Below are 12,289 nucleotides of genomic sequence, written 5' to 3' on the forward strand. Positions count from 1 at the left end.
AGCCAGTAAATAAATTGAATTGGTAATCAAAAATCTCCCAAAAAACAAGAGTCCAGGGCCAATGGCTTTCCACAGGAATTCTACCAAACATGTAAAAGAGAGTTAACACCTATTCTTTTGAAGCTGTTCCAAAAAATAGAAATGGAAGTAAAACTTCCAAACTCATCCTATGAGGCCAGCATTACCTTGAGTCCAAAACCAGACAAAGACCCCACTAAAAAGACCAATTTCCCTGATGAACATGAATGCAAAATTTATCAATGAAAAATTTCTCTTAATAGATGCCGAAAAAGCATTTGACAAATACAGCATCCTTTCGTGATAAAAATCCTCAAGAAATTAGGGATAAAAGGATCATACCTCAAGATCATAGAGGTCATATATGAAAGACCCACCATTAATATCATCCTCAATGGAGAAAAACTGAGAGCTTTCCCCCTAGGGTTAGGAACACAACAAGGATGTCCACTCTCACTACTTTCATTCAACATTGTGTTGGAAGTCCTAATCTCAGTAATCAGACACCACAAAGAAATAAAAGACGTCCACATTGGCAAGGAGGAAGTCAAACTTTCACTCTTCACAGATGACATAATACTCTATGCGGAAAACCGAAAAGACTCCACCAAAAAACTATTAGAACTGATTTATGAATTCACCAAAATTGCAGAATATAAAATCAATGTACAGAAATTGGTTACATTTCTAGACATCAATAATGAAGCAGCAGAAAGAGAAATCAAGGAATTGATCCCATTTACAATTGCACCAAAAAACCATAAAATACCTAGGAATAAACCTAACCAAAGAGGTGAAAAATCTATACACTGAAAACTATAAAAAGCTTATGAAAGAAATTGAAGAAGACACAAAAAAAGTGGAAAAACATTCCATGCTCATGCATTGGAATCCCAATCCCAATAAAAATATTAGGATGCAATCCCAATAAAAATAGCACCAGCATTCTTCACAGAGCTGGAACAAGCAATCCTAAAATTTATATGGAACCACAAAAGACCCTGAATAGCCCAAGCGATCCTGAAAAAGAAAACCAAAGCTGAAAGCATCACAATTCTGGACTTCAAGATGTATTGCAAAGTTGTAATCATCAAGATATTACGGTACTGGCAGAAAAACAGGCTCATGGATCAATGGAACAGAATAGAGAACCCAGAAATGGGCCCACAAACATATGGCCAACAAAACTTTGACAAAGCAGGAAATAATATCCAAAGGAAGTAAGACAGTCTCTTCAGCAAATGGTGTTGGGAAAATTAGACAGCGACATGTAGAAGAATGAACTTAGACCACTTTCTTACAACATAACGGAAATAAACTCAAAATGGATGAAAGGTCTAAATTTAATGCAGGAATCCATTAAAATCCCAGAGGAGAAAACAAGCAACAACCTCTTTTACCTCAGCTGCAGCAACTTTTTACTCAATACGTTTCTAGAGACAGAGCATGGGTGGGGAGGGGCAGAGAGAGGGAGACACAGAATCTGAAGCAGGCTCCAGGCTCTGAGCTGTCCGCACAGGGCCCGACATGGGGCTTGAACTCACTGACCGTGAGATCATGACCTGAGCCGAAGTCGGATGCTCAACCGACTGAGCCACCCAGGCGCCCCTAACTGACATTTCTGTTAAAGGGTTAGTATCCAAAATCTATAAAGAATTTATCAAATTCAACACCCAAAAAACAAATAATCCAGTGAAGAAATGGGTAAAAGACATGCATAGACACTTTCCAAAGGAGACATCCAGATGGCTAACAGACACATGAAAAAAATGCTCAACATTACTCATCATCAAGGAAATGCAAATCAAAACCACAGTGAGATACTACCTCACACCTGTCAGTGTGGCTAAAACTAATAACTCAGGCAACAAAAGATGTTGGTGAGGATGTGGAGAAAGAGTAACTCTTTTGAAATTCTGGTAGGGATACAAACTGGTGCGGCCACTCCGGAAAACAGTATGGGGGTTCCTCAGAAAATTAAAAATAGGACTACCCTATGACCCAGCAATTGCACTACTAGGTATTTATACAAATGATACAGGAGTGCTGATTCGAAGGGGCACATGCACATCGATGTTTATAACAGCACTATTGACAATAGCCAAATTATGGAAAGAGCCCACATGTTCATTGACTGATGAATGGAGAAAGAAGACGTGGAGTATAAATAAAATGAAATATTATATGGCAATCAAAAAAGAATAAAGTCTTGTCATATGCAATAATATGGATTGACCTAGAGTGTATTATGCTAAGTTCAATAAGTCAGAGAAATACAAATATCATGTGATTTCACTCATATGTGGAATTTAAGATACAAAACACATGAACATAAAGGAAAGGAAGCAAAGATAAGATAAAAACAAAGAAGGAGACAAACCATAAGAGACTCTTAAATACAGAGAACAAACTGAGGGTTGCTGGCAGGGTGTCAGGTGGGGTGATGGGCGAAATGGGTGATGGGCATTAAGGACGTTTGGGATGAATGAACACTGGATGTTACATGTAAGTGATGAATCACTAAATTCTATTCCTGAAATCATTATTATACTATATGTTAACTAACTTGGATTTAAATTCAAATAAGGGAAAAAAACAAAAACAGAATTTTATTTCTCACAGCTCTGGAGGCTAAAAAGGAAAAGATCAGAGTGCCAGCATGGCTGGGATTTTGGTGAAGGTACTTCCTGATTTGCAGACAGCTCTTATGAGGCTGCATCCTCATATAGCAGAAGAGGTAAAAGATCTTTGAGTTCTCATTTATATGGGCACTAAACCCACTAATGAGGACTTGATCCTCATTATCTAATCATCTCCCCAAGACCCCACCTGCTAATACCACCATATTGAAGTTAAGATTTCAACATATGAATCTGGGGTGGGGGGGTCACAAACATTTAGCTCATAAGAACAATGGTAGAGTCAGTATTTCAGCTACTGCTCACTGTAAGGGAAATAGACCAGTGAAATCAACCATCTGATATGAACGCATATATACATACATACATACATACATACATACATACATACATAAATACACTGTCCTGAGGAAAAAAAAGAATCCAAAAAGCCTACAAGATACCATCAATATTGTCTTGTATGTAATCAGACTATGTAGCCTGTGAAGGAAAAGATAACTGTGATATATAGCAAAAAACAAAACAAAACAAAATAAAACAGAATAGAAATAGAGATCTTTCTTGACTTATAGTAGGCTTATGTTCCAATAAACCCATTATAAACTGAAAATATTGTAAGTCAAAAATGCATTTAATATACCTACCCATCAAACATCATAGCTTTGCCTAGCCTACCTTAAGTGGGCTCAGAACACTTATTAGCCTATAGTTGGGCAAAATCATTTCAAACAGAGCCTATGTTATACACAGTTTTAAATAACTCATATAGTTTATTGAGCTTCACTGAAATTGAAACAGAATGGTTGTGTGGGTACAGAACAGCTGTATTTACCCTTGTGACCACACGGCTGACTGGAAGCTGTGGCTTGCTGCCACTGCCCCCCATCACAGTGGAATATTAAACTGTATATTGCTAGTCTGGAAAAAGATCAAAATTCAAAATCCAAAGTGCAGTTTGTGCTGAGTGCATATCACTTTTACACCATCATGAAGCCAAAAGTCATAAATGGAACCATTGTAAGTTAGGGATGATATCTAAATAGTGAGATTTTGAGACCTTTAAAGCAATTAGGGTAAATACCTTTAAAGGAAATATGTTAATAGTAAGTAACATATATGGAATATCAGCAAAGAAACAAAAAGCTATGCAAATAAATCAAGTGAAATTGATAGATATTAAAAGTAAAATATTTGAAATTAAAAGTTCACTGTGTGGGTTTTAAACAGTATTACAAATGGCAGAAGAAAACGTTAGTGAACTATAATATACCGTTTATTAGTGAAAATTATTCATTGTGGAGATTAAATAAAACTAAAGTATTGAAAAAATGTCTCATTGAAAACTGAGTTTATATCAAGGAGTCTCTAGTTTATCTATGCAGCAGAAAAATACTTGAAAAAGTAGTGTCATAATATATCTCGTATACAGTGAAAAATATACAGTTAAATACCTATGTGTTGTATAGATGTTTGTTAGTGCTCATTGGCTTATAGTGGTGCTCATGTCTTCTGTTTCCTTGTTGATTTTCTGACTAGTTTTTCTTCCAATTATTGAAAATAAGATCTTAAAATCTTCAACTATTATTGACTTTTCTATGTCTCCCTTCAATTCTATCAAGTTTTGCATCATGTAATTTGGTGCTCATTTCTTAGGGGAACCTATGTTTCTAAGTGTTATATCTTTTTGATAGTTTGGCCATCTTATTATTATAAAATGTCCCTATTTATCTCTGGCAACATAATTTTGTTTAAGGGACTATTTTGTGTGATATAAGAAAATTATGATTATTGTTTGCATGATATATTTTTTCATCTTTTACCTTTCAAACTATTTGTGCCTTTAAATCAAACATGTGATTCTTATAGATAACATACAGCTGGATTTTTTTATGCAGCCTGGTAATCTCTGCCTTTTGATTAGATTATTTAAATAATTCATGATTTAATGTATTATTGATAGAATTAGATTTTGAATTACATTTTACTTTTGTTTTCTATGTGTTGAATGGCTTTTTGTTCTATATGTATCTTCTACTGCTTTCTTTTATGTTAAATATTTTTCTATAACATTTAAATTCCTTTAATGATATTTCATTATACTTTTGAGTTATTATTTACTAATTACACTACTGCATAGCATATACATCCTATCAGAATCTAATCAGACTTTTACTAATATAATTCCAGTGAGATACAGATGTATAATTACTATATAACTGTATTCTCCATTTTTGTTATTATTGCTACAAATATTACATCTATGTATGTTAATGTCTCAGCAATATATATTATATAATATATAAAAATTACTTTATAAAACTTCCTGCCTTTTAAGGAACTGGGAAAAGGAAAGAGTTCAAGTGTATGTTTATAGAGTTTATTAATCTTTTTTACTAACCATTTCTGGTTGTCTTTATTTGTTCTCATGGATTCAAAATATATCTGGTTTCATTTTCTTGCTTCACTACAGTTTTGCTGCCACCCATCTCCTTTATGTAGTTACTATCAATATATTATTTTTCTGTGTTATGGGTCCACCAATACAATTATGTATATATTGGTTTATTTGAGTCATTTAAAATCAAATAAAATAAGCAAAGAGAAGAAATATACTCTTGTACTTTCTTTATAATTACATAGCTACTGTTATTAGTCCTGCTTTCTCATGTGGATTTGAATAACTGTCTGGGATAACTTGCTCTGAGTCTATAGAATTGTCTTTAGTATTTCTTCTAAGGTGGGTTTGCTAGCCAAAGTTTCTCAGTTCTGTTTTCCTGAAAATTCTTTTGTTCACTTTTTTTTTTTTTGAGAGAGAGGTAGAGAGGGTGCACAACTAGGGGAGAGGGACAGAAGAAGAGAGACAGAATCTTAAGCAGGCTCCACACTCAGCATGAAGCCCTACTTGGGACTCAATACCACCATCCTGGGATTATGACCTGAGCCAAAATTAAGAGTCCGATTTTGAACTGACTGAGCCACCCAGGTGCCCCCATTTCACCATAATTTTTGAAAGATAGTTTAGCTTGCTATAAAATTCATGGTTGACAGGTTCACTTTTTTTTTTTTTTTTCCCTATCATCATTTTTCCTATGTTATCCTATTGCCTTCTGGCCTCCATTGTTTCTGAGGACAAGTCGAAGTGTAAATATTTTGGGGGTTTCCTAATATTTGTTGAATCATTTTTTTCTTGGTGCTTTCAAGATATTCTCTTTGTCTTTGTCTTCCAACTTTTTCTCTCTGATCTGTCTGCATATATATCTCTTTGCTTTGTGCTAGCTGGGTTCATTGACTTTCTTAGATTTATGGATTACTATTTTGGATTTTTTAAAATCAAATTGGGAAGTTTTAGTCATTATTTTTTTAATATCTTTTCTACTCCTTTTTCTGCATCCTAATCTCATGATATTCCATTTATGCACATGTTGGCACACTAAAGAGTATTCTTCATTTGTCTGTTTATTTTTCTTCATTATTTTACCTCTATTATTCAGACAGCAAAAATCTCTGTTGATTTATTTTCAGGTTTGCTGATTCTTTGCAAGATCAAATTTATATTTGAATACCTCTAGTGATTTTTTTATTTCAGTCATTATATTTTTCAAATCCAAAATTACAATTTATTTTTCACATAATTTTTTATCTCTCTATTGATATTTTATATTCAATGAGACATCATCATCACACTTCCCTTTACCCCTTTAAACATTGCTTCCTTTTGTTTTTTGAACATATTTGTAATACCTGCTTTGAAGATTTTGTCTCTTAACTCCATCATCTGTGCCCTTCAAAGGCAGTTTCTATTATCTGCTTTTTCTTGCAGATGGGTTACACTTTCTTGTTTCTTTGCATGTCTCATAATTTTTGTTGAAAATTGGACCTTTTAGATCATTTATTTTCAGTAACTCCCTCCTTTGACTTTTGATAGTTGTTTTTGGTAATATGTGCTTATTTATTTGTTCATTTGTGAGTAGACTGGACTATTTTAGTGAAATATATTTCCCTCACTGTCTAAAGCTGCTGATGTTATTCCTCTCAAACTTTAGCCTTGGATGTGCACACAGTCACCTTTTGATAACAGTGTTTTTAATAGTACTCTCTTTGATGGTCTCTTTTCTTGATCTCTTTGTAAAGCTGTCTGCCCACCTTAAAATTATACCCAATTTTTTTTTTGTTCTAGTAATTACCAACTGCTTATATTTTTGTATTCAACAGTGTCCTAGGGTTAAATTGTTCCACAATGTACTTCAGTTATATTTGATCCATTCTGTGGGTTTGGTTTTTGATGCTGGTCTTTGAGATTTATTCAAACCCCAAAAGCGCTCTTCTTAGCTATCTCTTTCCCTAATTCTCCTTATTAAGTTTTTAGTCAGCCTATGATTTAAGTTTATTGACTTTGTGGAACTACTGGCCTCCCTTTAACAACCTACCACCAAAATTTCCATTGTTTTAGAGAATGCCCTTAGGCTTCAACTTCCCCACCCTCTGTTGCAAATAAAGTTAATTCTAGGGGAAAACTTAAACAGTTTTTGTTCTTAAACCCAGACTCTGCACTGAGCAAAATTTATGAGCCATTTCTCAAAAGCCGGGAATGTAACTAGCAACCCACTTCTCATGGAATGACACTCGGCTTTACAAGCAGCATGATTGGTGAAGCTATAGCATCATGTGTTCTCAACTTGCCTGTTCCAGCATGGAAATCCAGCCTTACAGGAGAGTTGGGGCAATCATAATGGCAGTCTGATTTTTGTTTTTAATTTTTTTTACATTTATTTATTTTTGACAGACAGAGCACAAGTGGGGAAGGGGCAGAGAGAGAGAAGGAGATACAGAATCTGAAGCAGGCCCCAGACTCTGAACTGTCAGCACAGAGCCCGATACAGGGCTTGAACTCATGAACCGGGAGATCATGACTTGAGCCGGAGTCAGATGCTTAACCAACTGAGCCACCCAGGCGCCCCCCCCCCAATTTTTTTTAATGTTTATTTATTTTTGAGAGAGACAGAGTACGAGTGGGGGAGGGTCAGAGAGAGAGGGAGACACAGAATCTGAAGCAGGCTCCAGGCTCCCAGCTGTCAGCACATAGCCCCACGGGGGGCTCAAACCCACAAACCATGAGATCATGACCTAAGCTGAGGTCGGAAGCTTAACCGACTTAGCCACCCAGGCACCCCTTAATGGCGGTCTGATTATTCTTAGCCTGCCCCATCTGGGGTAGAGTTTGTGCCCTCCGTAGAGGTAGAAAACCCAGACCTCTCAGCTGTTCTTGCCTGAAATAGCACTTCTGCAACAGAGTTAGGGAGACAAGCATTTCTGGTGCCTTACTCTTCCTGAGAAGAAACAGTAGCCTTAGACTAGGAGCTGGAGATAGTGAAAACTGTATTCTACCATGGAATTCACAGAGATATGGCTTCCATTAGATTAAGTTGGTACAGGATGAGAAGGGAGTGGGTCATGGCCCAAATGCCACAGACTCTTGCTGTTCTTACTGAGATTTAATACTTCGTGAAAAAAAATGTTGTTATTAATTGTGTGCCCTTAGGACACCATTTCAGAAATCATGTCAGCATGAGCATTTAAAATATAATACCACTTCATGAACTTGATATTATTGGCGCTTCAAGCCCGGCGTCAGGCTCTGGGCTGATGGCTCTGAGCCTGGAGCCTGTTTCCGATTCTGTGTCTCCCTCTCTCTCTGTCCCTCCCCCATTCATGCTCTGTCTCTCTCTGTCCCAAAAATAAATAAAAAACGTTGAAAAAAAAATTAAAAAAAAATATAATACCACTTCATGAACTTGATATTATTAATACCATGCCCATGAAATCAAGTGCAAGAGGTAAATCTCAAGAATATGCTATTTTCATAAATTTAGCCTACCTCTTCTGCAGTAACATGTTAGAATATGTAATTTTAAGGATAATAAAGTCACAATTTTATTAGATGGAATTGTGGTTTTATGACCCAATCAGTGTAAATTTGATTCCAAATATCTGATTCCAGTATCTGATTATTTTCTACCTATTAGGAAAGAAAGTGAAAAAAAGGAAAAAACTATGAAGTACTTAAATATTAAAAGAAAAAAGAAGCAAAAAGAATATTTTGTGCATTAACATAAAAGCAGATAAATATCATAAATGGAGAGTAAACAGGAGTAATTTCCACTGATTAATTAATATTTAAAAATCTAAAATCTGAGGGGATTCTGGGAAGATGGCGGCGTAGGAGGACGCTGGGCTCACCGCGCGTCCTGCTGATCACTTAGATTCCACCTACACCTGCCTAAATAACCCAGAAAACCGCCAGAGGATTAGCAGAACAGAGTCACCGGACCCAAGTGCAGACGAGAGGCCCACGGAAGAGGGTAGGAAGGGCGGCGAGGCGGTGCGCGCTCCACGGACTGGCGGGAGGGAGCCGGGGCGGAGGGGCGGCTCGCCGGCCAAGCAGAGCCCCCGAGTCCGGCTTGCAAAAGCGGAGGGGCCTGACGGACTGTGTTCAGACAGCAAGCGCGACTTAGCGTCTGGGAGGTCATAAGTTAACAGCTCTGCTCGGAAAGCGGGAAGGCTGGAGGACAAAGGGAGGGTGAGCTGCGGAGCCCCCGGACGACAGAGCTCAGTTTGGCCGGGAACAAAGGCGCTAGCCAGCGCCATCTCCCCCGCCCATCCCCCAGCCAAAATCCCAAAGGGAACCGGCTCCGGCCAGGGAAATTGCTCGCTCCGCGCGAACACCCAACTCTGTGCTTCTGCGGAGCCAAACCTCCGGCAGCGATTTGACTCCCTCCGGCTGCCACAGGGCCCCTCCTGAAGTGGATCACCTAAGGAGAAGCGAGCTAAGCCTGCCCCCCCTCCCGCCGTGCACCTTGCCTTCCCACCCCAGCTAATACGCCAGATCCCCAGCATCACAAGCCTGGCAGTGTGCAAGTAGCCCAGACGGGCCACGCCACCCCACAGTGAATCCCGCCCCTAGGAGAGGGGAAGAGAAGGCACACACCAGTCTGACTGTGGCCCCAGCGGTGGGCTGGGGGCAGACATCAGGTCGGACTGCGGCCCCGCCCACCAACTCCAGTTATACACCACAGCACAGGGGAAGTGCCCTGCAGGCCCTCACCACACCAGGGACTATCCAAAATGACCAAGCGGAAGAATTCCCCTCAGAAGAATCTCCAGGAAATAACAACAGCTAATGAGCTGATCAAAAAGGATTTAAATAATATAACAGAAAGTGAATTTAGAATAATAGTCATAAAATTAATCGCTGGGCTGGAAAACAGCATACAGGACAGCAGAGAATCTCTTGCTACAGACATCAGGGGACTAAGGAACAGTCACGAGGAGCTGAAAAACGCTTTAAAGGAAATGGAAAACAAAATGCAAACCACCACGGCTCGGATGGAAGAGGCAGAGGAGAGAATAGGTGAACTAGAAGATAAAGTTATGGAAAAAGAGGAAGCTGAGAAAAAGAGAGATAAAAAAATCCAGGAGTATGAGGGGAAAATTAGAGAACTAAGTGATACACTAAAAAGAAATAATATACGCATAATTGGTATCCCAGAGGAGGAAGAGAGAGGGAAAGGTGCTGAAGGGGTACTTGAAGAAATAATAGCTGAGAACTTCCCTGAACTGGGGAAGGAAAAAGGCATTGAAATCCAAGAGGCACAGAGAACTCCCTTCAGACGTAACTTGAATCGATCTTCTGCACGACATATCATAGTGAAACTGGCAAAATACAAGGATAAAGAGAAAATTCTGAAAGCAGCAAGGGGTAAACGTGCCCTCACATATAAAGGGAGACCTATAAGACTCGTGACTGATCTCTCTTTTGAAACTTGGCAGGCCAGAAAGAATTGGCACGAGATTTTCAGGGTGCTAGATAGCAAAAATATGCAGCCCAGAATCCTTTATCCAGCAAGTCTGTCATTTAGAATAGAAGGAGAGATAAAGGTCTTCCCAAACAAACAAAAACTGAAGGAATTTGTCACCACTAAACCAGCCCTACAAGAGATCCTAAGGGGGACCCTGTGAGACAAAGTACCAGAGACATCACTACAAGCATAAAACATACAGACATCACAATGACTCTAAACCCGTATCTTTCTATAATAACACTGAATGTAAACGGATTAAATGCGCCAACCAAAAGACATAGGGTATCAGAATGGATAAAAAAACAAGACCCATCTATTTGCTGTCTACAAGAGACTCATTTTAGACCTGAGGACACCTTTAGATTCAGAGTGAGGGGATGGAGAACTATTTATCATGCTACTGGAAGCCAGAAGAAAGCTGGAGTAGCCATACTTATATCAGACAAACTAGACTTTAAATTAAAGGCTGTAACAAGAGATGAAGAAGGACATTATATAATAGTTACAGGGTCTATCCATCAGGAAGAGCTAACAATTATAAATGTCTATGCGCCGAATACCGGAGCCCCCAAATATATAAAACAATTACTCATAAACAGAAGCAACCTTATTGATAAGAATGTGGTAATTGCAGGGGACTTTAACACCCCACTTACAGAAATGGATAGATCATCTAGACACACAGTCAATAAAGAAACAAGGGCCCTGAATGAGACACTGGATCAGATGGACTTGACAGATATATTTAGAACTCTGCATCCCAAAGCAACAGAATATACTTTCTTCTCGAGTGCACATGGAACATTCTCCAAGATAGATCATATACTGGGTCACAAAACAGCCCTTCATAAGTTTACAAGAATTGAAATTATACCATGCATACTTTCAGACCACAATGCTATGAAGCTTGAAATCAACCACAGGAAAAAGTCTGGAAAACCTCCAAAAGCATGGAGGTTAAAGAACACCCTACTAACGAATGAGTGGGTCAACCAGGCAATTAGAGAAGAAATCAAAAAATATATGGAAACAAACGAAAATGAAAATACAACAATCCAAACGCTTTGGGACGCAGCGAAGGCAGTCCTGAGAGGAAAATACATTGCAATCCAGGCCTATCTCAAGAAACAAGAAAAATCCCAAATACAAAATCTAACAACACACCTAAAGGAAATAGAAGCAGAACAGCAAAGGCAGCCTAAACCCAGCAGAAGAAGAGAAATAATAAAGATCAGAGCAGAAATAAACAATATAGAATCTAAAAAAACTGTAGAGCAGATCAACGAAACCAAGAGTTGGTTTTTTGAAAAAATAAACAAAATTGACAAACCTCTAGCCAGGCTTCTCAAAAAGAAAAGGGAGATGACCCAAATAGATAAAATCATGAATGAAAATGGAATTATTACAACCAATCCCTCAGAGATACAAACAATTATCAGGGAATACTATGAAAAATTATATGCCAACAAATTGGACAACCTGGAAGAAATGGACAAATTCCTAAACACCCACACTCTTCCAAAACTCAATCAGGAGGAAATAGAAAGCTTGAACAGACCCATAACCAGCGAAGAAATTGAATCGGTTATCAAAAATCTCCCAACAAATAAGAGTCCAGGACCAGATGGCTTCCCAGGGGAGTTCTACCAGACGTTTAAAGCAGAGATAATACCTATCCTTCTCAAGCTATTCCAAGAAATAGAAAGGGAAGGAAAACTTCCAGACTCATTCTATGAAGCCAGTATTACTTTGATTCCTAAACCAGACAGAGAC

This window comes from Lynx canadensis, chromosome A1 (genome assembly GCF_007474595.2).
Source record: "Lynx canadensis isolate LIC74 chromosome A1, mLynCan4.pri.v2, whole genome shotgun sequence".
Classification (NCBI taxonomy): domain Eukaryota; kingdom Metazoa; phylum Chordata; class Mammalia; order Carnivora; family Felidae; genus Lynx; species Lynx canadensis.